This window comes from Peromyscus eremicus, chromosome 10, assembly GCF_949786415.1.
Source record: "Peromyscus eremicus chromosome 10, PerEre_H2_v1, whole genome shotgun sequence".
Lineage (NCBI taxonomy): Eukaryota > Metazoa > Chordata > Mammalia > Rodentia > Cricetidae > Peromyscus > Peromyscus eremicus.
The window spans coordinates 30,583,390-30,611,377 of record NC_081426.1 but is presented as its reverse complement, the minus strand read 5'-3'; the positions used below and the strand labels follow the sequence as shown (position 1 = coordinate 30,611,377).

Sequence of the window (27,988 nt, the reverse complement as noted above, 5' to 3'; positions counted from 1 at the left end):
ACCATCCCAAAAAGCCAGGACTCAGATGTGACCCTAGGCCTGAGCCTATACTACTGGTGACCTGTGAGCCAGACAGACTCTGAAAGCCTAGGAGCCCACCATGACTGTTAAAGTGTAGCCATTACCGCAGCCCCTGAGACTTAGGACCTGGGGACTTTGTGGCCCCATGGTGGCTGGAGCCCAAACCCTTTTGTGAGTCTCTCTCTCTCTCTCTCTCTCTCTCTCTCTCTCTCTCTCTCTCTCTCTCCCTCTCCCCCTCTCTCCACTTCCATGTGGCCAGCATAAAGCCCAGGTCCCTAATACTGGTTAACTATCTTTGTGTGCTGCCCTCCCAGCATGTCGGCAGACTCCTCTAGTGTTTACCAGACCACCTCTGCAGTTCCAGACCTCGGGTCTGAGGAGCCTCCTGGCCCACCTTGTCCTTGAAGCACTGAGGGCAGCTGGAAGCCCTCACTCAGGGTAAGGAGGTCAGCACATCTCAGGTGGAGGGAGGAGCTGGGCCAGGGGGCAGGGTCCCTCTCCCCGTGTTGGAAGAGGGAAAGCAGCAGGTTTTAGAGCATCATGCTGCTGGGCCTCGTGGACTGTAGCTGTTCTCATGTGTGCATTCAGCAGTTATTTATTGGGCATCGATTCTGCACCGAGTGCTGTTGTGGGTGCTGTAGATACTTGAGTTAACTAGATAGATGGTGATCCAAGCTCCTGGGACTTACACTCCAAGGGAAGGACTGGAAATAAAGCAACAAACACAGTACGTGTGATAGTGGAGAATGGGGGGGGGGCAGAAAGAAATCCTGCAAGTTGCAAGGGGATTGGAGCATCAAGAATGTGTGTGGTCAGAAATGGCCTTGGCGACTTGGCAGTACATGTGTGAGGATTTCCGAGGAGGCGTGGGAGAAAGCCAGGAGGGAGTCCGATTATGTACTAAGCAGGGAGATTAGCATGTACCAAGGTCCTGAGGTAGGTGGTGCAGGAACAGCAAGGAAGCAGAAGTCCGGGACCAAGTGAGTGGGGGAGGAAGCAGGAAGAATCAGGATACAAAGAACCACATAGTGAGGACTCTGGCTGGACCTCTGAGGGAAGTAGGGGGCCACTGCAGGGATTCCAGCAGAGCAGTGACATGACCTGAGAGTACCTTTGTGGGGATCAGCCTCAAGCAAGGGTGGCAATTAGGAGAGCCAGCAAGCAGGAACTAGAGGCCCCAGGGGTGGCGTGTGCATGGGTGGTGACCTTGAATTCCAAATCTGCTAGTGGTTGGATTTGCTGGTTGGTGCTTTAAATGTGGGACAGGAGAGAAAGCATTTGAGGCAGCACTAAGCATTTGACCCGAGTTATGGAGAAGACTCGGAGAAGGAGGAACTTAGGCAGGCACACCTGTCCTGGGTGTGCCATTGCATCACCCACGGGAGAGCAAGTGCCTGCTCAGGGTGTGGTGTGGAGGAGGATGGGGGAGTGCAGAGAATGGGGCCACACTGGGCAGTGGGAAGGATGGGCGAGCGCAGGCTTGCACCGTGGGGTAGCTGTCCCTCCCCACAAGAGGAGCACACTGGACCCGGGCCGGAACGGGGACAGGAGACTAACAAAATATGGACAACAGCCTGTGGGGCGTCAACAAGAACATGGACCCTCCTCCCAGAAGTTAGGCCTCAGCAGGGAGCTGAGTCCAGGAACAAGTGTGGGATCCCAGTCTCTGGTGGCAGTTGAGGTCTGAGGTCGGGCAGTTCGGGGTGATGATGGGGAGGAGCCAGGTGAGGGGAGCCAGAGATGGCTGGGAGCTCTGGAGAAACATTAGGCGGCAATACGGAGGGGTGAGGGAGTGGAGTGCATGGCTTGGCCTTGCATGGTGCAAGACCTCAGTCAGGTGGAGGTCTGTGAACAGCCATGACTGGGCACCCGGGCCTTGCAATAGAGCCAGCTGGGAGGCAGTAGTGAGGAAGGCCGTGGTGAGCAGTCGGGAATTAGGAGCCTTTCTCCCAGAATGCTGTGACCTCTCCGGGTCCCACGTGGGCCTTACTCACATGTCTCACATGCCCTCTAATCAGGGTCACACCTTGCAGTGCTGGTTTTAATTCCCTGGGAAGCACAGCACCCTGGGTGGGCCGGGTGGACCATTTAAACTTCCACCTTGGCCCGGGGCAGGACAGGGGTGAGACTGGCTTCCCAGGTGCCGGAAGCACTCTGGGCGCACACTCCTGGGTCAAGAGCCAATGCTTGCCTCCCAGCTCTTTCCTTCTTGTCTTTCTCTCTTGCCCTCTGTCTGCCCTTCCCTCCCTCTCTTTCTCAGTCCTTCTCTCCTTTCTCTCTGCCCTGCAGTTTCTAGTGCTTCGTTATATTTTCCCTACCGGCCATGAGAGAGGGTGCCTTGTTGAGGAATGAGGGATGGAGGGCAGAGGCAGAGGAAGGTGGGCAAGGTACAGCCGAGAGGCCCCTGAGCAACCAAACTGTTGAGCAAGGCTGGTCCACCACAGGCTACAACTGATCCTGCCTTCTGCCAGCCCCCTGTCCCCGAGTGAATGCCCTTCCTTCCTTAGAACTTGTGCCTTCTCCTGGGTCTGCGGTGACAAAGTCCGTACACAGCTACCACAGTAAAAGTAGGCCTGACTCTTCATTCTAAGACTGTGTCCCTGATCAAGGTGTCCTGTGCTTTCTCCATCTCCTAGACTGCCATAGAGATCCAAAGCAACTTGGCATACAGAGGGCCCTGAAGAGATCCCGGGACCCTTGGGGTAGGGCCTTCCTGAGTCTCAGCCCCACCTTCACCCGACTGCCACCAACTCTGCCCACAGTGTTCCATCCTCACCCCGGGCTAGGATATGCACCTGCCTCCCAGCCTGTGCTAACAATCCCTTGGTGGTCCCTTGTACCTGGGGCTGCTGGGATTGCAAAGGGGGATCTGCCTCAGCTTTGGGAGCAGCCCTGATGCTTGGTGTTCCTCTGGGGATACAGCATTCGTTCAGAGTTCTGCCACTGCCCTTCCAGGGGGTCCTCTCTGGGCCTCTGCATCCAAACACTCCCCTGCATGCTGCCCCTGAGGGAGGGTGTGTGGCTGGCTACCTGTGGTCCCTCCCTTTTGGGTGGTGAGCCACGCTGAGGTGGGCAGTGAGTTCCAGTGTACAGAGGGGCTCCAGCACCAACAGCTTCTCCATTCTCTGCTGGCCATGGCGGCAGCCTCATCTTTAGCCTTCTCTTCCAGATCTGGCTGCCACAGCAGAAACTAACAACCCCAGCTCATCTTCCTGCCCACAGGCCTGGGAGGGTCTACCTCAAACAGGCACCTGCTGAGGTCACCAAGTGATGCCTCAAGATTGTTCACATAGGCTGGGAGGCAGGATGAGGCTAGCCCGGGGTGAGGATGGAACACTGTGGGCAGAGTTGGTGGCAGTCGGGTGAAGGTGGGGCTGAGACTCAGGAAGACCCTACCCCAGGGGTCCCAGGATCTCTTCGGGGCCCTCTGTATGCCAAGCTGCCTTGGATCTCTAGAAGACAGAGAAAGCATCCAGTTCTGCCGGGGCAGGGGGGATCAATGGATAATTAAATGACCTCAGGCCCAGGCCCAGATAAATCTGATCCCCAGGGCCCAATCCCTCTCTCCTCCCTTCATCCAGCAGGACCCAGAAGAGCAAAGACTTTCTCCAAGGGCACTAGGGAGCCACTGAGACTGATTCGGGTGTGCTGACCTGGCATGCAGGGCTTACCTGGGAGGTAGAACCAGGCTGAGGAGGACACACCCTGAGCACAGAGGTGAGGGAGTGTCCTTCATTGGCTGTAGGTGGCTGGGCCATCTCTGTCCCTGAGTAGACCCTATCTAATACTCTGTCCACATGTTCCGCACATCTGCAGAGTCCTCCGAAAGTCCTAAGACAAGGTGCTGAGTTTGGGAGCCGAAAGCACCCCTCTGAGGAGAGGTCCCAAGCTCATCATTGTGGGGAGAGCTGTCACCTTGTGGGCCCTGGGAGACAGTGTGGGTGTCCCACCTGAGAGAGGAGGAGTTGTTGCTATGACATCCCAAGTCATGGGGTTTCCCTGACAAGCTAAGAGTCTGACTTTGAGCCACAGCAGTATTCATGGTACCTGAGTCAGGGCAGAAGGGACCCTGATTCTGAAGCCAGCTAACCTGCTTTCAGACCTTGAATCTGCTAGGCACCCCCGTTTCTACCCTTGCAGCCATGGCTTGGGGTCCCAGGACAAGGCACCCAGAGGAGCCACAGTGTGACCTCTGCACTGGGTCTGCCGGCAGGACCTTGCTAACAGGCTGCTCCCAAGAGCCTTCCCTGCTTTCTGCAACAGCTGTGGGACAGAGCCAAACACCTGGTCCACCAGGCCACCACTGCATCTGTGGGACCCGGGATGGAGACTGTCCCAGCTCGGAGACCAATAATTGCAGTCAGATGAGTCTATGGAGGGCTTGGGTAAGCTCGGCTGCCTCCTCCACCTGGGGCCTATAGAACCTTTTAGAAAAGCCAGGAACATTCCATTCCCTCCAATGCTTCCCAGGAGGTCTTTTTGTTTTGGAAGACTGGCATGTGTGTCGGGAACAGCTGGACAACTCTTAGGGGAGGGTACAGAACAGAGGCTTTGTCTGGGAACTACTTTCAGAGGCCCCCATAAGGATTGACAGAGGGGTGGTCCCAGGTAGGGGAGTGTGCCTTGGTATCACCAGGCTCCAGCTCATGGGACCCGATTCCACTATGGTTCATCCTCCTCTTTATCCATCATTTTGGCAAGCAACAGATAGCATAAACCTTGTGCTAACTCGTTACACTTTCTTGGGGATCAGTCAGCTCTTGATGAGCCCCAGGCAATGCCTCTGTTGGCCGATTTCACAGGCAGAAAAGCCCATTCACCTATTGGAAGCACGGCCTTGAAGGCATGAATGTCCTGATGTCAGGGCCTTCAGACTCAGGGGCCATCGGAAGTGGGCTGGGGGCGGGAACCAGCTCTTGTAGGCTGCCGACTGGAGATGGGAAGGGTGCAGTTTTGCCAGCAAAAGCCTGCAATTAGGAAGCGATTCAACATATATGGAGCTGTACTGGAGCCCCGCCTCTCCCAGGTTCAGACAGATGTGTGTGTCCTGCAGATGTGTTGTAGATTCTTGGAATGAAAAGCATCACAGAGCCAGTGATGTCTACCCCACCCCTTACACTGTTACTCGCTTTATACCCAGGTACCCATATTCTGCTGCCTCTGTGGCCTGTGCCTGGAGTATCCAGGCTGCCCCCTGCTGCTCAGGCTTGTTCCTTTCACACAGTTCTATTTAGGACCTGCTCACAGATGGCTTCACAGCTTCCTTTCTGAGGGACCCTGTGCTCCATACCCCAGCTTTCTGCTGTAGCGGTCAGGTGAGCCCAGGCTGAACATCCTGGTGCGTGGGAGCTAGTGAGGGACGGCATCTCGGGAGCCTTCCTGTGGCATCTGAGCTCCACATGGACTTCCTACTCTGAGTCCCGGGCTGCCTGGTCACCTTCCTGGGACACCAGGAAGATTCCCTCCTCCCTTCCTCCCTTTTTACTTCTCTCTTCTCTCCCTCCCTATTCAGAGGCTGGGGACAGCAGGGTACAGTTAACTTCCTATTTGCAAGCTGAACTAGGTAGGCCCAGCTGCCAGGCTTCAGTCTCTGTCCCTGCCTGGGAGGCAGCCCTGCCCCCTCATTTACCTGTCTCCTTTTCTTGATGGAAGTGGCCAGTGGTCAGGCTGGGTACCTGGGACATGACGACTGCTATGCCCTGAGGTCCATGAACCCAAAGGTGTCTATACTGAACTTTCACAAGTATCTGGGATGGCCTAGCTCCATGCCAGGGTCTCCTCCACTTCATCTTCCTTATCTATCCCCGAAGGCCATAGAAGACTGGTCTTGTGGTGTCCCCTGAAGTCTGGGGCATTCAGGTGTCCAGGAATCTGTAGCCTTCTTTAATGGTTCCACTAAGCCGCTGCTCCCCACCTGGACCAGGAGCCCTCCAAGCCTCCGAGCTAGGTTTCTGAGAAAGGCTGTCGGGGACAGGAGGAACAAGCAGGCACTGAACACACACCTGGAATTCTATTTATCATTTGTTTATTCAGTCACCTTTGTTACCTAGCCCTGAATGGCCTAGTACTCACCCTGTAATCTAGCATAGCCTCAAACTCATGGCAGTCCTCCTGCAGTTAGGAATTTGGTGGACCCATCATGGCACTGGCCGACTGGTAGTCATGGCCTGTGTAACTGACCAGCATTATGGAGATAGTCCTGTAGACATTGCTGGATGGGAATATATCTGGGATCTTGGTGCCCTCTCCCAGGCCATGTTATAGGCTTGATTCTTGGCCACGGTTCTATGGGAGGTGGCAGGGCCCAGGGAAAGGCCTTGGGTCAGGGGACCCTTGAAAGGGTGACTGGCATTCTGGCCCCCATTCTCCTCTCTCTTTCCTCAAACAAGTGGTGAATGGTTTCACTGTGTCATGTGCTCCTCTATGACACACTCACTACCCCTCTGAGAGGCCTAGAAGTGATGGCCGGATTGTGGACCAATACCTCCAACATTAGCTACACAACCCTTTCTCTCCATAAGCTGCTCATCCCAGGCATTTCTCACGGAGACCCTGAGCCTACTGGCACAGCAAGGAAAAGAGCCAGCTGCAGTTCGATTGCTTCCAACCCAGTCCATGCCTCACTTGGCCCATGGTGGTCAGACCCTAAGCTCCGCCACTGTGAAACTTAACTGGATGACACTCACAGTGCTTATGTTAGACCCCAGCTCCAGCACTGGAGCCATGCACAACCCTGGCTCCAAGGGTACCCAGAGAATGGATCTCTGTTTTTTGGGATCCATGCTAGTGGTGGTCAATGTACCCTTGGGAGTACACATCTGATGTCCAGACATGAGGGTGTCATCCCCTTCCCAATCTCTGAAAGGCCTCCAGTGCCACATGCTATTTCCCCTATTGGCCATCATGACTCTACTGTGCCCCACTATGTGGAGAGACACTTGGGGCTCTCAGGTATTTCTGCCCATTCCCAGTCCCAGGCCTCTAGTGTCCAGCATCTGGGAGGAGATGTGGGTTTGTCCGCCTTCCATGTGCAGAGCAGTGGATGGTGACTTGAGTGCCCTGGGACTTGGAAGTTCAGATCTGGGAAGCAACACGCTGCCCTCCCTAATCCTGGCCATTATATGGGATCAGTTTTCCAGGGTCACCCAACAAACTGGTTGCATTTTCCCATAAGCTGCTGTGACCCTGCTGTGAACTTGCCGTGGTCTTCCAACACCCGCAACAGCATGTTTAACACACACGCTAAGCCCGAGCTTTGAATTTTTCATGCGGCAGACTAGCGAAGGCACCTCATTGTCGTCGTCGTTGAGGGCTTTGGTCCTCCCCCTCCCTCCTCCAGGCTGGAGGGATCAGAAATGCCCAGGCTGAAGGCACATCTCAAGTATTCCAGAACCTTCTTCAGGGTGCCCTGCCAGAAATGTCAAAGGAAATTAGCCAGAGCTGATGTCAGGCTCAAGGAAGCAACATTCAATCAGTGACACCATTCTCTCCCCAAATTGAATTATTCATCGTTTCCTGGTCTTAATAAAATAATTACTGCTCGAGTTTGCCCTCCGTTTGAGAGGGTCTTGCTTCCTATTAGAATGTGAAAAGGGCTAAGGAGGAGTTCTCCAGGGAGAGGGGAGCAGGAGGCCACTAAACGCCTCCCCCATGTCCAGCTCCTTCCCTCCAGCTCCTTCATCCAGATCCACCACCATCCCCTCCTAGTGACCAACGTCCAGTTGACTTCCAGCTGCCAGCCTGGACACCGAGACCCTTCTCTGTAGGATGGCTGCAAATGCTGTATGATTAGTAGGGGAAATGTTGAATGGCGACGATCAATATTACAGGAACTTGGGGACTGCCATGATGTACCAAAGGAGGGATAATGACAGGTAAGATGGACGAGAAAATGGGAGTCTAGTATTATGGCGTACCGGAGGGTCCTATCAATGACCTCACCGAGGATGCTGTGGAGCACACCAAGGAGTGGTGCTTGTCCTCTGTCCCCGCGGCTGGCCGTCATCCTCCAAGGGTGCAGCATCCTCACTCAAGCAGGGTGCTTAGGTCTAGTGCCTCTGAGTCTGTGTCATGACCCCACCCATGGGACCCAGGAGCACTCTGGTAGCCTCAGCGTCAAGCCCCGTGCCCTGTGCCCCCAGCCATGTATTCTGGCCACTCTCTTCACCCCTGAGACAACAGAGAGACCCTGGGGAATGCTGTTCTGCCTGCCTCAATTTTCCTTCTCTTGGGGCAGTCAGACACAACTGGAATCGGATGGGCTCCTCCAAAGACTCACCTGTCCAGGTACATGGCTCTGGGGAATAAAAGTGAGCCTTCTGGAAAGGGCAGAGCACAAGCTGGGGAAGAGACACTGGGGCACCCCTGGAGAGCATTTGAATCTGGCTCTGGGCTCCGCACCTTCTGGACTGCAGTAACTGTGAGATGAGAGGACACCATGTGACTTCTCTCCTTGCTGTGACCAGATACCTAACAAGAAGCAATACGAGGTGACAGGGTTCATTTTACACCACAGTCTGAGGGTACAGTCCAAAGGCATGGTGGCAGGGTAGGAGACGGGTCAGCTGGTGTCAGCAATCAGGAGACAGGGAGATGAGCACTGGTGCTCAGCTTGTTTTCTCCATTTTGTTCAGTAAAGGATGGATGCAGCTGGTGGAAGGTGACCCCCACTTTCAGGGTGGGTCTTCTCAGTTAACCCTCTCTGGCCACACACTCAGACACCTCAGAAGCCTGTCTCCTAGGTGATTCCAAATCCAGTCAGGCTGCCAATGCAGAAAAGCCATCGCAGGCAGGGAGCCCAGAGCAGCCAGTGGGGACCCTACATTCATCCCAGTTCTTTACCCAGCAGTAGGGTCATGATTCTTTGGCCTCAGTTGTTTCCTCTGCAGAATGGGTAGAAGGCTATTGTAAACTAAAGTCTGGCTTCAGTGACTGGGTGTGGAGCTAAAGGTGCCAGCCTTTGTCTCATGTTCCTGCCGGATGGCAGTGAGGGCAACAACTGATATGTAGGAAATCAGAGGAATGTGGCCATCCTCAGCACACTCCGGCATCCTGTCTTCCTGTGCACCATATAGGTCCCTGCGGCCCACATGCCTGCTCCTGCCACCTCAGAGACTCCAGGGGCAGACCCATTTCTTGTGGGTCTTGTGGACTCTGTGTCTAGTGTCAGTTCTAGCACTGAAGGGAATTCCGTGGATAAAGGCTACCGCTGATACCTGTGTCTGTCTGAGGGGAATGAATGAGTGCATGTAGTGGGCACTCACTGAGTCGAACTTCCTGTAACACTATCCTCATGACAACCCCTCGGAGATATCCTGAGCAAATGACCTACATTCCAGGACCTCAGTTTCTTCCTATATAAAATGGGCGGAAGGCAAGCATCGTTACCTGAAGGTGAGGGTTTTAAGTGTTTGGGTGTGGGGCTGGGAGTGTTGGCCTTTGGTCTGTGACTCTTGCATGACAGCAGTGGGCCAGTGACCCTGTGAACATTCAGGGAAACTAAGTCACTGGCTGTACATGACCCAGGACTGAAAGACAGAGGCCAGGCACCTGGCCAAGGAAGCTGACCTCCAGACTCAGGCTTGACATCATGGCTGAGTCCCTTCCTTCCTTCCTTCCTTCTTCCTTCTTCTTCTTCTTCTTCTTCTTCTTCTTCTTCTTCTTCTTCTTCTTCTTCTTCTTCTTCTTCTTCTTCTTCTTCTTCTCTCTCTCTCTCTCTCTCTCTCTCTCTCTCTCTCTCTCTCTCTCTTTTAAGATTATTAAGTATAGTGTTCTGCCTGCATGTATCCCTGCAGGCCAGAAGAGGGCACCAGATCTCATTACAGATGATTGTGAGCCACCATGTGGGTGCTGGAAATTGAACTCAGGACCTCTGGACGGGCAGACAGTGCTCTCAAGCCCTGAGCCGTCTCTCCAGCCCAGCTAAGTCCCTTTCTGAATGCGAGATTCTAGGATAGTGGCTTCCTGGCCCCTGAGTCATTAGGATAGGCCACACAGCCTGGTCGTCCAAAGGAAATAGGCTTGTGTGGGGACTGAGTTTTGAACTCGGGATGTATGCTGCTGTTGACTGTAGGGGTAAGGGGCCAGATATTTGGCTTCTAGAGCTCAAATGACATATTTTGAGCTTGGATTGACAGAAGAGATTCCCACACACTTTAGGTGCTTCGTGTGTGTGGGTGTGTGTGGTGTGTGTGTGTGTGTGTGTGTGTGTGTGTGTGTGTGTGTGTGTGTTGTAATCCCTGGGATAGGGTAGGGGAAGCCTTGGCCCAAGGGTTTCAGTAACGAGCTCAGCGGTGTGGGTTTACACCTTGTCCTAGCTGGAACAGTACATGTTGGAGACTGGTAAAGCAATTTGTTGTTTAACTTTGGGGGATGAGACCAGTGATTTGTGCTTATTGAATTTAGAAATGGTAAGAAGGAAAGATTGGCGGATCTGGGGAGACGCCGTCATTCTCATCTGCTGCCCTGGAGTGTGGCTGCGTGCATACAAATGGCCTGATTAATCTTTCAGTGGGGGGCCTCGTGCTCACCAGCCTGCCACGAAATCCGCCTCCCCATGCTGCACTGGAAGTCTGGGGACAGGCGGGAGGAAATCTCCAGCAGGCATCCCCACCCCCAGGAGACCCCGAAGCCTGAATAGGGCCATGGGGGAGTGTCTAGTGTGTTTATTCAGCATTAACTCATTCATCAGTGATGCACACAAGCCTCTACACTGGACCACAGTGAACTGGGGATGCCACAGTGAGCTGGCTAAGTTTGTACAATTGGGAACTTCACGGACTAGATGAGTAAAAAGGGTACAAACAGCTTCACTGTCAAGTGGCATCAGCATACTGTAAGCCGACCAATCTCCACGGAAGACTTGTCATGGGTAGGAAAGTTGGAGAAGGCTCTGTGGATTGGGATAGGTGGAAACTTCAGTGACAGTCTGTGGGATGTTCACTGGGGGGAAATGCACCCTGTCGGAGAAGGTACAACCAAAACCCTTATGTCCCGAGGGGCTGGGGCTGTTCAGGAAAATGGGCACACCAGTTGGTTGAGGTGGTAGGGCAGAGAGCCTTGAATGCCTCACTAACAAGAGGGGCCTCAGTCTTAGTGCAAGGAAGCCATTGGAGGGTTTGGGACCGAAGGGGGTCATGTAGGAGGATTGTTCAGCAGTGCAATGGGTTGAGTGGATTATTGTGGAATGAGGGACAGGATTTGTGGGAACGTCACCTCCTTAGGAGTACCTGAAACTGTACTCTGACCATGTTCTCTGGGGTTGGTGAGAGCTTAAAAGCTAAGCAAAATCAGAGAGAGAGACAGAGACAGAGACAGAGAGACAGAGATAGACAGAGACAGAGAGACAGAGAGACAGAGACAGAGAGAGACAGAGAGAGAGAGAGAGACAGAGACAGAGACAGAGAGACAGAGACAGAGAGGCAGAGGCAGAGGCAGAGGCAGAGGCAGAGAGGCTGGCCAGTGAGCTAGCCCGGGACAGGGAAGCTGGGGCTGACAGCGGCCCAGCTATGGACGTGTGTGGTCCAGCCTTACCTGCAGCCTCACTTCTAGCTAAGGCCAGGCACATGATGGACCAGTGTTCTAGGTCAGAGTCCTGACCATGCCACTCACTCTCTACAGAATCAGAGTAAAGAAAGCACACAGCCCTCGACTCAAGGGCCAGGGAAGTGACCGTCACTAGCTTCTCACTGTGTGCCAGGCCTGTGTGACCCCAACTATGGTCTCTGAGGCCTGATACATGGGCTCGGGTATCCGTGTGTCGGAGCAAGGCTGAAAGCAGATGTTAGCTTCCCTCCCACTGGGAGTCCTTCCATCACCAACTCAGTCTCTGCTCATCCAACACTTCTCTCTTTTTAATGAAGCAGAATGATACCAATCTCTATTCTCTTCACAGTGTAATGTTGGTGGCATTCTGGCTCCCCCAGGATACCAGGGAAAGGTGTGACATCTCCCCAGGCACCAGCACACAGACTTCCCTCTGCCATCATAAGGATGGGACGGCAGCATCTTCGGGGATCTCAGAGCTGGAGTTTTCTCATTTCCGCTGATTTTAATGTTGCCGCCATCCCAGGAGCCCTGTGCTCGAGATGAACAGGCACTTTTCCAGTTTGCGTCTTGTTCTTTTATAAACACACATCCTCACTGTAGAACACAGAACAAACACTGCAGGGGAAAAGTTTACCCACAATCCCACTCACAGAGGGGAATATAACTCGCTCCTCGCAGTAGCCATGTACTTGAAATGACATTGACGTGCACTCTGCAGACCTGGTGAATGCAAGTCATATGGAAGCATGGTCCTCAGCTGCTAAAGCTGATAAGTCCCCAGCTGTGTCCTCAGGCCACGACCCAGGAAGGCCACTGGGGCTCTTCCCATCCTCAGATAAGGACTCCAAAGAACAGAAAGGTCAATGCTGTCCAACTCCAGAATCCCCTTTGGAAAGTCCTTTAGGATGGATGGGAATGTCATGGCTGCCTGGGCCAGAGTCCCCCGTGACCTGAACTCAGGGCTCAGCATTATCCTCTGGGGACAGAGCACCAACTTGTGATCTCAACTGCCAAAGTAGAGGCTTCACCTACTTCTCAAGTCCCTTGCTGCTGTGGCACTGGGAGCCTGCCCCTGGTGCCTTCCATCATGCGGATGTCTGTTCTGTGGGGCCAGAGGTTCCCTAGCACAGCAGGTGGGACAATGCTAGTGTTGTGACTCTCTCCCAGAGCTGGCCCAGCCCCGTGGCTTCAGGAGCCAGGTCTGTGCCCCTAAGCCTGCTGGTCCATCGCAGTGTGAACACACAGCCGTACTTACCACACCACCTGCTGTGACATCTGTGTCCCTTAGGTGCTCAGGTTCTCAGTCCTCCTGAGCACTGCCTCCCACCCATGGGCAGCATCTCAAGTCAGTGTTGGATAGTGACTGGATTGCAGAAAGATGAGGCTGTTCTCTGATAGCTGAGGGCTAGGCCTGAAAGTTGCACCTCACCTTTGCAACTCAAAGCAATGAGAGAGGCCTATCTGTGAAATTGGGCCTGTCTCTGTTGGAATCCTTGCTCTTCCGCTGAGTCACTGTGTGACCTGGGACAAGTCAGTTTACTTCTATGAACCACAATGTACTCATTCATAAGATGGGAAATAACCAACACTCCCTTGAAGAGTTGTGAAAGTGTATTTGAATGTTGCCTGTAAGTGAAAAGGATGAAATCTGATAGTGGGTGTGTCTTAGGGTTCCTATTGCTGTGAAGAGACACCATGACCACAGCGACTTTTATAAAGGAAAACATTTAATTGGGTCTGGCTTACAATTTCAGAGGTTTAGTCCATTATTGCCCTAGTGAGAAGCATGGCAACATGGTGCTGGAGAAGGGGCTGAGAGTTCTACATTTTGGTCTGCAGGCAACAGGAGGTGAACTGTCTCCCACTCTGGCCATAGCTTGAGCATATAAGACCTCAAAGCCCACCCCCACAGTGACACGCTTCTTCCAGCAAGGCCACACCTCCTAATAGTGCCACTCCCTATGGACCAATCATTCAAACACATGAGTCTATGGGGGCCATGTCTATTCAAACCACCACAGGGTGTTACATGATGCGTTGATGGTGGTGATAATGGTTATACTGGTGATGAAGTGATGATGACAGTGGTGGTGGTGGTGGAAGGGATGCTGGTGGTGGAAGGGATGCTGGTGATGTTAGTGATGAAGACAATGATGGTGGTGATAATGCAAGTCAAAGCCAGGGTCTGAATGATAGAGCTCAGGAGTGAATCACACAGCAATGGTGATTCAGTGCTCCCTGCTGTGAGAGTCCTGCGGGGGGGGGGGGGGGGGGAGAGAGGAGCAGGGCGGTGGCAGGGGGGGAGATCCTGGTTCTGAGCTGAGGGAGCATGAGAGCGGAGAGTGAGGCATCAGACCCACCAAACAAGTCCCATTCAGAATTCAGGCCTGTCCTTCTCTCAAAGCACCTCTGTCCCATCGCATTCTTCCAGCCCCAAGGCTGGTGAGTCGAGCACACTCCTCTCCAGTCCTGGCTGCATACTGTATGCCTAAGAGCTCTGATTTTAGGAGGCTTAGGGGATTAACTGGTGATTCTGACAATGTCAGGTTGCAGTGGGGTCCCTGTCTGTTTGCAAATACCCCAGGTGATCACAGTCTCCATGAGGCTTGTGATTCCTGCAGAGCACTCGGCTCCTTCTCCCCACAGGGCTGTCTGCCAAGGGACCCTTCTCCCTACCCCATGTCTGTGGGAAGATAGCAGCGGGCACAGCCAGCGGTCTCCTGGGAGCTTGTCACAAGAGAGGGGCAGCTTTTATCAGTGGGTCTTGATACTCAGCCACTTGAAAATGGAGTGAAGGTCAGAGAGCTAGTAGGTCCCATCTCCATAGGCAGGTGAGCAAGGTGCCTCTTCTTCTTAAACCTTGTCTAATCAAATGAAGAAATGGGCCCAGTGGACTTCCTAGGTATCTTAATCACTGTTCTGTTACTGTGGAGAGACACCATGACCAAGGCAACTCATAAGAGAATGCATTTAATCAAGGGCTTACCTACAGTTTCAGAGGTTTTGTTCATTATTACAGTGGGGCATTTGGTGACATGCAGGCAGGCATGGTGCTGGGGAAGTAATTGAGAGCTACATCCTGCTCCACAGGCGGTGGGTGGGGGGCTAGACTGGGCCTGGAATAGGCTCTTGATACCTTAAAACCCACCTTCAGTCACACACCTCCTCCAACAAAGATCACACTTACTCCAAAAAAGCCACACCTCCTAATCCTTCTCAAATAATGCCATTGCTTGGTGACTAAGCATTCAAATATATGAGCCTATGGAGGCCGTTCTTATTCAAACCATCACACCAGGCTCACACGGTAAGACGTATTATCTGTGCACTGTCCATGTCCTCCACTCACCTAACCTCCTATCTATCCATCCACCCTTCACCCGTTTCCCATTTATACATCTACATATACATTCACTTCACTTAACCCATTCCCCACATACCTATCTGCCAATTCACTCATCCATCCATCTACCCACCAAGCCAGTCATCCTCCATCCATAAACTCACCCACTGACTACCTGTCAATCCTTCTAAGCATTCACTTGTTCACCATATATCTATTCATCTTTCTTCCTGTTTGTCTTTCCATCCATCCATGCATCCATCCATCCTCCATCCATTTAACCATCTATCCCTTTCCCACTCATCCACTTATCCTTCACCATCACCATATCCATTACATAGCTATCCACTACAACATATCCACTACCTATCTACCCCCCCATCTATCCTTACTCTCCTCTTTATCCAGCCACCTTCTACCCATCCATCTTCCCTCTACCCATCCATCTATTCACCACTCATATCTGTCCATCCATCCCCCCACTCTTCAAAATCCACTCAACCACTCAATTGCCCATAGACCGTCTATTCATCATCCATTCACCTACTTGCCGATTTACCTGCCCATCTGCCTGTCCATGCTCTCATCCAGTCAGATGCTTTGTAGAGACAGTAGTGAAATCATATGGACTCAGTGCTTTCCCAGCTCCTCCCTGAGCCTCAGTCAGGTGGGCTATATAGACATCTCAGGCAGGGAGGCTGGTGAGGCAGAGGACCAAAGTGAAGCTATATCCCAGAGAGGGAGCAGTGAGGCAGAGGAGAGGGCCTGGGGTCCCGCAGGAAGTGACAAGCTGCATTTGGGAGGCAGGTGGCCCTGCCCTGCATCAGGTAGAATCTTCCCACCTGCTTTCCCCACTTCTGGCCACAGTACATACAGCACACTTCCTGTCACAGAGAGGAGTTTCATGGCCTTCCCTTCTGTGAGAGTGCAGTGTTTTTCAGTGAGGTTCAGGGCCTCTGTGCTGACATTGCCAGGACCCCACTGATGAATTCATGAGGACCACCACTTATCCCCTGGCTCTCATGTGCTTATAATGGTAACTATGGCTGACCTGAAGTGGGCCAGGCAGCTGAGACATCCAAGGAGGGAATGTGGAATAAAGCCTGTTGCTTCCTCCCAAGAGGCTTTCTGCCTTAAACTAGAGTTCCTGGAGCATGGCACACCAAGCTGGTGGTACCCTCAGTGAATGGGAGGAAGCTTGTCCCCTCAGTGCTGTGAGTGGAGACCCAGTATCCCATGTACAAGACAGGTGGTCCTCACTGCTGCAGACCCTGGCTGCTCACCCTGGCCATGCTCTTTCTCAGGTCTGGCATGTGCTGCTTCAAGCTGTTTGTGGGATAGGACTTGTCACTGTTTAGGGTCACTGAACAGGTTACCATACAAATGTCATTGTCTCCCCCTGTTCCATCCCCAACCCTTGCAAGCTCCATAGCTTGGGAGTGAGATCCCAGCCTTGGGAGGGAAACATGAGGTCCTGGACCCTGAATGCATCTACAGCAAAGGGGTACTTGGTTAGTTGGCTTCTGTTTCCCAGCACCTTGGGCTCACTGTTACAGTCACAGAACACTCTCAGATGCTGATCAAAGTTACTACAGGGAACAAGGGGCCTGTGGAGTGTTCCAGACAAGAGGGAAGGGTCTAGGCTGATTAAAAGAAGCACCTTCCCACCTGCAGGGTGGGGACACTCAGAGCAGGCTTCTAGAAGGAAGTGGCAGCCGAGTGACCTGGTCAGGAAAACACGAGAGTAGTAGAGGCCACACCAGGTGGGGGCATGCCCTTCTCTGATATGAGGGCCCTGGAGTCCTCCCAACTGGTTAGAGGAAGTATGGTAAGGCAAGAGGCCCTGCACCCAGGGATCTTGGCCTCGTGCTGAAACCAAGCCCGTGCTGGACATAATCCTTCAGGCAGGGAGGACTGTTGGCTGGAGAACCCACCCAACAGACAAGGAGTTCTTTCCTACCCAACCTATGTTGTGGAGGGATGGTGGTCCGGTCCATTAAACCATACCATTAAACAGGGTCGTGCAGAGACTGGTTCTGTGTGGGGCCTCATTGATGTCATCATTAGCCTCCCACAGTGAGGCCGGCACAGTCCAGAGCCAGCTTTGATGAGAACTGGCTAGGATGGGCCAAATCAAATCAAGCTTCCTCAGCTCGGTCACACAGAGGAACTCCCCCCAACCGCCATAGTGATGGGGCCAACATGCTCACAAAAACATTCTAGCATTGCTGTCAATCCTTGACTCCTTTACCAAACATAGTACTGAGCCCCTGGCATGTGGTATGTATGGTTTTCATGCGAGGCTTGATGGACAGCCTGCCAAGCATGTCCCTCTAGCCTTGGGGCCAGCCGGCTGTTATTCTGGACAATGGTTATTAATTTTCATGGTATTAATATATAAAAAAAAGGTTGCTACTAGTGGCATGTACACAATGGCCAAACAACAAGAGCCCCAGACATCCTGCTAAGGGAGCATAAAGAATGGGGACACGGCCAGACGCCATGGCCAAGAGTCTGCAGGTGGTCAAGGGATGAACAGGGAGGCAGGGTGTGTATCCCCCAGAGGGAAGCATGACACCTGAAGGGATAGCACCAACACAGGATGGGGTGTCAATGAGTGCATGTTAGGGAGAGCTGGCCTCAACATGGGGCGCTCCAGACCATTGGCTTAGCCCATAGAGTCCAACAAGGGTAGAATAGCAGGTTCAAACATTCAGAGACAGAGTCCCCATGGAACCTTCTAGAAGCTTAGCAGACAGGAGCCTAAGACTTATAGTGTGGGAATCCTGGGTAATGACACTGGAAGACATTGGGAACCCAAGGTAGAAAGCAGATCCCCAGGGCCCTGAACAGCAGTGTCACCCTAAAGGCAGTGTCAAGTGGGTCTGGGATGAACAACACTTGAAGTGGGACTACTGGGTGGCAGGCCATTCTGCAGTGGGACAGGAAGGGGCAGGTTCTGCTTGAGGACACCAGGGGCCTGGAGGCAGATGGAGTAGGCTGGGCTCCTGGGTTCGTTGGTGGCCAGGGATGGTGGGTGAGTCACCACACCTGCTGTGGCTGCCCCAGATGCTTCTCATACAGCAGCACATGGTGCCACCACCGCTTTCTTCATTTAAAATCAGGTAGAGCAGGACATCCCTGCCATCCCAGTAGTCCAGAGCCTGATGCCTGAGGATCGCTGCCAGTGTGAGATAATCCTAGATGACACAGGGTTTTCCAGAACACCCTGGACTGCAGAGTGAGACCCATCCCCAAATGAGCAATTAAACAAGCAAAGCCCCCTCTGCCATCCCCAGGAACTTGGCATTACCTAGGGCTCCCTGCCCTCATGCTGTTGATGTGCTTTGGTTGGTTGATGCCTGCCCCTGGGAGGCTGGAGCTTCTATGTGGTCTGCTCACCCCCAAGTCTCTAGGTCTTTGGAGAGCCTGCCCTGTGCATACTGCTCAGTGCTCAGTGCTCAGTGCTCGGTGCTCAATGCTCAGTGTTCAGTGCTCAATAAGCATTCAGCCTGATGAGTGCTTGGTACTTAGCATTGGATGAATGACTGAGTGATAGAATGCATGGGAGAGGGGCAGGCTTGACAATGGATGGGAGGTTGTGTGGAAACTGAGTGGCTCTAAGCCACATGTGGCTCCTGTTACTTCTTTCTCAGCCTCTCATTATGTGCTGGTGGGTAGCCTACCTCAAAACATCAGAAAGTGCTTACCTAGGACCCCACTCTTCATTAGCGCATGCATATACCGTTATTGGGTGAAGAGGTACAGAGGTTAGGAATCAAGGTGTGTTGTTGGGGGGGGCACAGCTCTGCCCACGATGTTCTTTTGAGAAATCAAGTGAACACTGGAGTAGGGCAGAGGGCATCCTAGCACCAGGGCTGGGCAGGTGAGCCACCCAGCAAGGAGAGCCTGGATGGCAGGCTGAGGAACAGGGCCACATCCCAGGGTGCTAGGGTCCTGGATGAGCTGTCTGCGAGGAAGGCACATCATCCATTTATGGCAGAAGATCCTGGCCACAAAGGCAGCACTCATGGGGACTCCATGTGACAGTGCCTTGGGCTCTACCTGGAAACATGGGGTCACCTGTCACAAGGTGCTGGAGTCCGGATCAGATATCGGCAGCTCCTGCCCCTTTGTGTTGAAAGGATGACAATGATAACAGCGGCTGAGAGACGTCTGGGGATGGTATTGAAAGTGGGGTTGGACACAGACATATTGAATTCCAAACCCAGTCAACCAGCCCTGACCTCCATTGCCACAGAGCCAAGGTGACTATACACAGAGCGTGAGGCTTGTAAGGACTCGGGCATGAACCCAGACCCACCCAGCTGGGGATGCCATGCCATTCAGGGCTACATGCCAGCCATTGAGGCCATGGCTGAAACAGGGGGCTGATGCAGGGTGACAGGGCATGATCCAGGCCTTAATTATCCAGAGCCTGCTGTGTCCTGCCAAACTGTAGCCTCCCTGTCAGTGGAAAGGAAAACATTTAGATCTGGCGCATGGCAACAGGATTGTGGAGATGGTGTGGGTGGCATTCAGGAGCACGTGTTACCATGGCTGCCAGCCCGTGTCCCCCAAGCCAGTCTGTTATTAGCAGTACGAGTCCCCCCCATGCACTACTTCCCTTGTCGAGTACAGCTTTGATGCTTCAGTGTCAAACAAATGGTCCCCTCTTGGTCAACAGGTGTCATGCGGGCTAAGGGAAGAAAAGCTGGGGCAGGAGAGGCCCACGGAGTAAGACTAGATGTCCATGTCCCCAGTCCTGCTCCCAGGCACCTTTCTTTGAGGCCTAGGGACCCCCACCCCATGGATGGGTGTCTCCATTGGTCCCCATGGATGCCTGTGAGCTAAATGGTGTCTTTCCTGTCCCCACCCCCACACACTCCAGCAGGCATTGGAAACACGGCTCTCAGCTGTGGCAAGGACTAGTTTTGAGCCCTGATGGTGGAAAGATTGCCATGGAGATGCTTAAGTCATTGTGGGTTCAGAGGGAGACTCCATGGGTGGGGGACAACTGTAGAATCCCTCCCAATGACAACGGTTTTCATGGGTGACCCATATCTCACGGTCACAACGAGGTGTTGTGTCGGATCTGTTTTCCTTACTCACTAGTTACCATCCAGGCCCTGTCCTCTGATGAGAACTTGCCTCATTGCTATGTGGAGGGGGCTGTGAAAGCTCCTTCAATGTCACAGCCACCAGGCTGTCAGGACATGGCCTCATCCGAAGCAGGGCCTTTGCCGTTGGAATGCACTTTACTGAGAAGGGAGGTCTGAGGTCCCATGACTCAAGTCCTTAGAGGAAAAGAGACACTGAGGCACAGAGGGGAGAGGCCTTGTGACCACGGGGGCAGAGATAAGGGTGGTGGGACCACAGGAGTACCAACACTGCTCCCACCAAAGGACAAACATCAGGGAACACAGGAAGGCACCTCTCACAGTCTTGTCCTAGTCTGGTACTTCTGCCCCTACCATGTGGGAGAATCAGTACTGTCACATCCAAGCCCCCAGCTTACCATACTTCTTGCTAGGACCAACCAAGTGTCGAGTCTCAGGCCATCAGTGTTGTCCACACAGCTTCCACTGGGGGCTCCTTCTGCAACTCTCTCTGGGCCTCAGTCCCATGATGTCCATCAACATTTCTCCCAGCCCAGCCCTGGGATAGTCCCAGAGAAACTCTTTGTTCTAGCACCCTGCCAGCAGTCCCCAGCATCCACACTGCTCTCTGATGCTCAGCCTTGGGCAAGCCCCACCCATCCAGGGGGACCCCAAGTTCCCAGGTAGCCCTGCTCTCACTGCCCCTTGTATCATAACCTGCAGGGATGGGGAGGGAGGTGGGGAGACAGTGGCTGCTCTTTAAGCTCACACAGACATGTAGGCTGTCATGCAGAGCCGGATGACTGGGTGTAAGGACCGTTCGGGTCACCTTAGCCGAACATGGGCCTGGACTTGCCGCTGCCAGCCTGTGGCCACCAGAATGAACGTTAATGAACTTGGGGATGTCAAGCCAGAGTCAAGTTCTCTTTCAGTTCTAAAGACAGATATCAAGGTGGGTTAGGCTGGGCTCCCCTGATAGTCATAAGGAAGATGTTTCTGTCTCTCTGGATCTTGGTGGCTCCAGAACTTTATGGCTTATGGTCCCCTCTCTCCTATCCTTCCTCTGTCTTCTATGTCCTTCCTTCGTGACGTCTCCTTTTCTGGATGTTTTAAGGACACTTGTCATTGGCTGTAGAATAACTCAGGTAGTCAAGATGGCCTCACAGTTAAGGTTTTTGACTTCATGACACCTGCAAGACCCTTTTCTAAGTAAGTTATGTATGAAGCGTCCCCTCGAACGCTCGTGTGCTGAATGAGCTTTGTGGTCCCTAGCTGGTGGCTCTGTTGAGAAGTGATTGGATCTGGGGTGCTATCTTTGTCATTAGGTCAATCTACTGACCAGCTCAGAGCTGAATGGATCCTTAGGGGCGAGGCCTGGAAGAGTCTACCAGTAGTGGGGACCGTGTTGGAAGGGTACGTCTTCACCCGGCCTCTTCCTGTCTTACCTTTTCTCTGCTTCCTGGCTGCCATGAACTGATCATCTTTGTTCCACCATGCTCCCCCACTCCCATGATGCTCTGCCTGCCTCACCAGCCAACCGTGTATGGAACCCTCTGAGACTGTGGGCCAAAGCAAATCCTTCCTGCCTTAGCATCCTTTTTTGGGGGGGGTATGTTTGTCATAGTAACAAGGCTGTGAAACACAAGTCCAGGCTGAAGTTGTGAGTCGGGGTGTGAATACATTGGGGTGGGGGGTCAGTACCAGACACATTCTGAGCCCTGGGAAGGACTGATGCTTCAGTTTCTCTTAGAGACACTGGGCCTTAGAGCACCCTTAACTCCTACTTCCTTGAGGACCAACTCCAGAGCCTTAAAGCCTATGTGCTGCCCTCCTCTCTGGGTGGTGGCCTTGAGATGCCTTCTGTGGGGCACAAGGGGCCACTGCATGTCCCATTTCTAAGGCCCAAAGTCCACTCCTTTCATTTTGGAGCCCACCAATGAGATCAAGTGAGGCACCCTTGCCCATTCCTCTCACTCCACCCACAGTCAGCATAGGGGTCTAGGGGCTGCCTGCACTGCACCCAGGAAAGAATAGAGCCTAGATGGGCCTACGACATACATGAATCCTCCAGGGAGTGGTAGGGCATGATCTAGAGTTCCTGGGCACGTTTCCTCTTCCTGTTGGCCTCCTCTTACATAGACCTAGGCACCCATCTGTCAGCTACCTGCGGGAAAATCCAAGGTGGAGACTCAGAATGACTTCTCTCTCATTTGCCTCCTTGGGAGAGAGCAAAGTATCACTTTTGCTTCTACTGGCTTCTGTCTGGAGACCACCACCCTGCAGAGATATGGCCGTCCAGAGCAGCTTCTTCCAGCCACAGAGTGTGATGGAGTGCCCCTGCTCCATGGAGCTCAGAGCCCCTCTGTGGTACCCCCTCCTGCCCCCAGTCCCCTGCTGCCAAGACGTACACTTCTCTGCATCTGTTTCTCTCAATTAAGCCCCAGCAGCTAGGAGCCGAGGGGCTCTGGCTGTGTGCGCTCTGCGTTTTAATTAGGGGTCACTGTGAATGGTGTTATTTCCCAGGCTGGCTTTGCTGTGATTCTATTAAAACCTCCCTTTGTAGACATCAGACCTTGCCCTAGTCGACGCAGGGACAAAGGAAACAGGATTCCAGACAGAGATGCGGGCTCATCGGGGAGTTGCAGGCTTTCTTCTTGTCTTCCTTTTGCCTCGGGTGGTGTAGCCTGGAGGTGATTGATAGATTTTGGCATTCAAGAAAACTTGGACTTTCTACCATCTAGAGAGGAGTGTTAAAAATTAAGATGGTCTCAGTAGCAATAAGTACAGTAATTAATTAGTGATGCCTGCCATGGTCCCAGGATAGATTTACAGGTCTGTTTGCTATCTCCCATCAGGTCCTTCAGTCCTGTCACCAGGAGATCATTCATTTCCATCCCAAACAAGTTCAGTGAGACTCCAGAAGCACCCTAGCTGTTCAGGCTGGCCAGGTCCCAAGGAGAATCAGAACCCAGCCTTGAGGTACTGGGTAGAATCCTCTATATCAGCCTCAGTCTCAGAGCTGGAGAAATTGGGCTGGGAGAAGAAGAAATTGCCCTCATGTGCCTGCCTTGCACCCTGTGTGATGGAGATGCTCTACCTGGACAGTCAATACCCAATTATCACTACCTCCTACAGGCCCAGGACCAGTTTTTCATGGAACATAGGCTCCTGTAGGGGATTTCCCTGCCTCCCCTGCCTCCGTCCCCCCAGAACAGGAGGGGCTGCTTCGTTAGTGGCAGGGGGAAGGCAAAGGCACATAGCGGTCATTTGGCCACTGAAGACACAATGTCTCTGCCCCACGGATACCTGCTCATCCCAATGGCCTCTTGGGTTTCCTGCTTTCCGGGTTACCTAGATGACATCCTTGCACTGCCAGTCCTTGCCCCCTTCTAAAGCTGCTCTGTGAATGAGCCTAGAAAGGGATGTTTAAACTCCTCATGCGTGCAAGTCCACTGATTGCTACCTGAGAGGCCTGCTGGACTTTACCATGTATATGGTCAAAGGCTTCATCTACGTATTCATGCTTTCCTGCCCATCCTCTTCTCTCTCTACCAACCATCCATCCATCCACTTATCTACCCACCCATCCAGCCCATTGTCTGTTCATCCACTCATCTATCCATCCATTCACCCACCCATTCATCCATCTGTCCATCCACCCACTCTTCACATCCATCCACACACTCATCCATTCATCCACCTATCCATCATTCACCTACCTCCTTTCAACCTATCCAGTCATCAACCTATATACCTATCCATCCACCTAATATCTATTCTATACCTATCCACCCATCTCCTCACCTATCTGTTCATCCATCCATCTACACACCTATATATTTATCCATCTATCCATCATTTACCTCCCTTATACATATACCCATCCACCTGCCCACCTGTATATCCACCCATGCATCCATCATTTAATCATGTACACACCTATCTACTCACCCACTCATCCATCATTCACTTCTCTACCCACCTACTCATCTTCACACACATCTATCCACCTCACCATCCATTAAACACTCATCCATATACCTACCCACCCAACCACCCATTCATCCTTCCCTTCGTTCATTATTTAGTGAACATTATCCCATTGCTGATACTCTGCTAGTCTAGTGATGCCCTAGAGCCTAGCCTTCTAGCTGGGGAAATCAGGCACTAATCAAATAACTTCTCAGAGAGAGGGGAAGAGGGAAAAACCTGTGATTCTGCTTGGGCTGGTGGTGGAGAGGGGGCTCTGACATGTCTTTTTGCTGGGCCAGAGCGTAAAGATGTGAGGCCTTTGTGGGCAGCCCTCCCCATGGAGGACAGAGATGAGGGGGTCCCTGAGACCATGGAGCTTCCCCCAGGAAAACTCCTATCTCAGGATACAGTCTTTAAAAAGCATCGCCCTAGGGTTGGTGCTGGCATCCCGGAATCAACACCGGAGGAACAGCATCAAGGCTCAGAGAAGGCCTTTCTAGGAGGAGGAAGTGGGGAGGACCATCAGGGATGACGACAGAGAGCCAGGCAGACAGACTGCTCTGCAAGCATCACAGCACCTAGCTTCCTCCTAGTTCCCACCTGTTGATAGGCATGGGCCATGGTCCCTTCCTCTGTCCAGCATCCTATCTGGCTGGCTGTCCCTCTCCTTCAAGCTGACTGTCCTTCTCCCCTGGCTGTCTGTCCTTCATCCCTGGCTGGCTATCCCTCCCCACTTCCCTTTGCTGCCCTTCCTAGGGGCTTCCAGAAACTTCTGTTTCTCTCCGGCTTTCCTGGGATATAAACGAAGGCCACCTTCCCTGTGGGCCCCCTTGCTGCAGGAGAATTAAAAGGTTGTGGTTCTGGGGGCAGCAAGGCATGGTGCCAGACTTGGGCAGGGCATGCTGAGAGCATCTCTGGCCATGTCCATCCAGCATCTGGCCTCTTGTGAACATAGACACCCCCATGGCGGGGTGCTGAGACAGGGGCATGGGGAGCCAGGAGTTTGGCTCCCATCATGGAAGAACCAAAGCCTTATTCTCCCCTTCTAGCCAATCTGAACACCCCCCCCATGCTTCCAAGGGAAACTTCAGCAGGTATGAACCACTCAGAGGGGGTGGAAGGCAGGCACAGACTCTTGTCTTGGGTAATCCAACAGGGTGACTGGTAGCTTGCCCTGAGCGGCAGCTTCCAGGGTCTGGGAATAGATTGTTTCCAGGCTCTGCTACCCCCCTCCCCAGCCACATAACCATGCTGTGTCTATCTCTCTGGGCTTGGCTGCTCGGATCCTGTACAGCAGTGAAGGTCCAAGGCGCTTGGCCTTCTGTGCGTGGCTTACATCCCTCAGGGTAAAGTCAGCAAAGTATGTCCACCTTGTTGTCAATGATGCGGTTTCCTTATTTTCTGTGGCAGGGTGGTATTCTCTTGTGCAAGCGTCTCCCCGTTTCTATACCCACTCATCCCTGGTGGGCACATTCGTAGGTTCTGTGCCTGGCCCTGTGACCAGAGCTGCAGAGAGGAGGGCTCTTCAGCACATGGCTTCCAGCTCCTTTTTCCTCCTGCTTACGAGATGGCAGATCACAGGTGGCTCTATTTTTAATGTTTTGGGAAATCTCCGTACTGTTTTCCATAATGGCAGTGGCTCTGTCAATAATTAACCAGCAAGCCCCTCCCCAGCTGTGGAGACTGTAGCCTGACAAGCGACCTGAAGGAACCAGCTCTCAAAAATGTACCTGGATGTTTTATGTAGTATGGGCATTTTGAAAGCTTTCTTCATAATACAGTCAGACTTGCAGAAGGTAGGGTGCAGGAGAGAACGGATGCTGTGTGCTGAGTGCCTGAGCCCAGGGAGGCCTGTTCACCATCTCTTCTGCCCCTTGGGGAAAGCATCCTGGCTGCTGTAGCCAATAAGCCCAGGTTCCATTGGCTCAAAGGCTGTGAACGCTCCCTCTTGATGTTCATGGTCTAGATGAGGCTCCCTTAGGAGTCTGTAGCCAGGGACTCAAGGATCAAGGCCCCTTCCATCTGGAGTGCAGCCCTCCATGCTCACTGCAGCAGGTATGGAGAAAGAAGGTGGAGAGTCCCAGCTGGGAGCACTTGGGGCCTGGCCTAGAAGCCATGTATACATGCCACTTATGATGGTATATCACTAAAAGGGATCCACCGTGTCCCAGGACTCAAGTTCCGTGAGCGCACGCTGGGCGGTGGTGGCGCACGCCTTTAATCCCAGCACTCGGGAGGCAGAGGCAGGCGGATCTCTGTGAGTTCGAGGCCAGCCTGGTCTACAAAGTGAGTTCCAGGAAAGGCGCAAAGCTATACAGAGAAACCCTGTCTTGGAAAAAACAAACAAACAAACAAACAAACAAACAAAAAAAAGAAAAGAAAAGAAAAGAAAATTCAGCCACTGTGCAGTCTGGAACAAGGGGAAACTGTGTGCACCATTGCTGTGCCAATGACTGTCTCCTGACACCACCACATTGGGGAAGAGGCTCCAGCATGTACCTGGGGACCCAAGGACTCAGTCTGTGGAAACAAGATAGCTGTTCACCAGCTCCGGATCTCCTGCCTCAGCCTGTGCCATTGAAGCAAGGCATGCCCATGATTTCTCACACGGCAGCGGGGCCTGGTTTCAGGCCAGTGTATCCACTGCACTCTGAAGCAGAGCTGACCTGTGGTATAGGGTGCTGGCGACAGGTAGAATGGAGGCACTAGGGCCACTTTCTCCTTGTTTCTTGTAGCTGTCAGCTCTCTAGCTGTGACCCCAGGCCCCACCATGACCTTTCCTGAAGTGGACCATGAGTTCTCTCTTGTCCCTTTTCCTGAGGAACCCCCTCTGGTCTAGGTAAGAAGCGAGGACTCTAGTATCAAGCAGGCTGGGCTCAAATGGTCCCCACCTCTATGTAGCTGTGTGGCCCTGCACAAGCTTTCCTACTTCTTGGGGGCCGTGTCCTCAGTGGCCAGGTGGGGGACAGTCATATTCTGCTCAGAGATGGGTAGGAAGGCTAGTGTCCTCCCTGGACCCACTTCCTGATCTGTTAGGTATAGCAGGATGGGTCCCACCCAGGGCTTATCATCACTTCCTCTGAGGTTTCCAACACTGCCCCCTGAGGGACCCTGCCACTCCCCCTCCCCTGTTTCTCCTCCCTGAGATGGTCGTTGGAGGGTAATCTCTGACCCAACTAACTAGGGTGATTGGAGTCTCCCTTGCCCAGGACCATACCTCCTTATGGCCCAGGCTGGCTGCTTTGGCCCAGATCAGCAGGAGTATAGGCAAAGTTCTGGTCCTCTTAGAACCTTGGGTTCTGTAGGGCAGGAACCGTTAGGCTGGCCACCGTTTTCCCATAGGGAAGGAAACTCACGCACTGAGAATCTACAAAATACCAAGCCTTAGAGTACCACACTCTCCCCCATTAGCCCAAAGCATTCTTACAACAGAAAGGGTGTATGACTTGTCCAAGGTCTCACAGCTGCCAAGTAGCAGAGCTTACATTCACACTCAGGTCACTCTGACTCCGTTGGCCTGTGCTGGTCTAGTCCCCAGGTTGCTGGCTCAAACTGGCCGTGGTAGTCATTTGAGATGATCCTGGGTTCCTCAGAGCCATCAACCATCAAACACCGCAGGTCAGTCCCAAAGTAAATGACAGAGAATGGGACACAGCAGCTGGTGTGAACTGGTTCAGGGCAGTTTCTGTACCTGAGAGGCTCAGTGCTTTACTGAGGTTTACCCAGAAAACCAGGCAGCACCTACCTGGACCTGGGAGAGCCAGAGTGTTGACAGCGATGCACGAGTGAGGGCCAGAGTAAGACCCATAGGCAAGGGAGGGGTGAAGCTGGACATCCAGGGAGCAGCCAGACTCAGAGAGACCCTTGAGTTCCAGGCCAACGATCAACTCTGAAGTCTTGCAAAGGAGACTGGGCAGGGGGTAGGGTGAGAATTTGGAGCTGTCTTGAGAGCGTGCACATCTTGCTTCCAGAAGGTTCTTTTGGTACTGTGTGAATTGCATTCTGA

At 52.9% G+C, this 27,988-nt stretch overlaps 1 protein-coding gene and 1 long non-coding RNA gene across 2 annotated transcripts in view; both read left to right on the top strand.

Moving 5' to 3' along the window:
- LOC131921091 (uncharacterized) overlaps window positions 1-12,129 on the top strand; it is a 35,276-nt gene extending 23,147 nt beyond the window's left edge. Inside the window, exon 2 of the long non-coding RNA XR_009381835.1 lies at window positions 11,915-12,129. This is a non-coding gene — a long non-coding RNA (uncharacterized LOC131921091). The remainder of the gene's footprint in view (window positions 1-11,914) is intronic.
- Window positions 1-27,988, top strand: part of Sorcs2 (sortilin related VPS10 domain containing receptor 2) — a 387,326-nt gene that overhangs the window by 188,284 nt on the left and 171,054 nt on the right. The window lies entirely within an intron of this gene.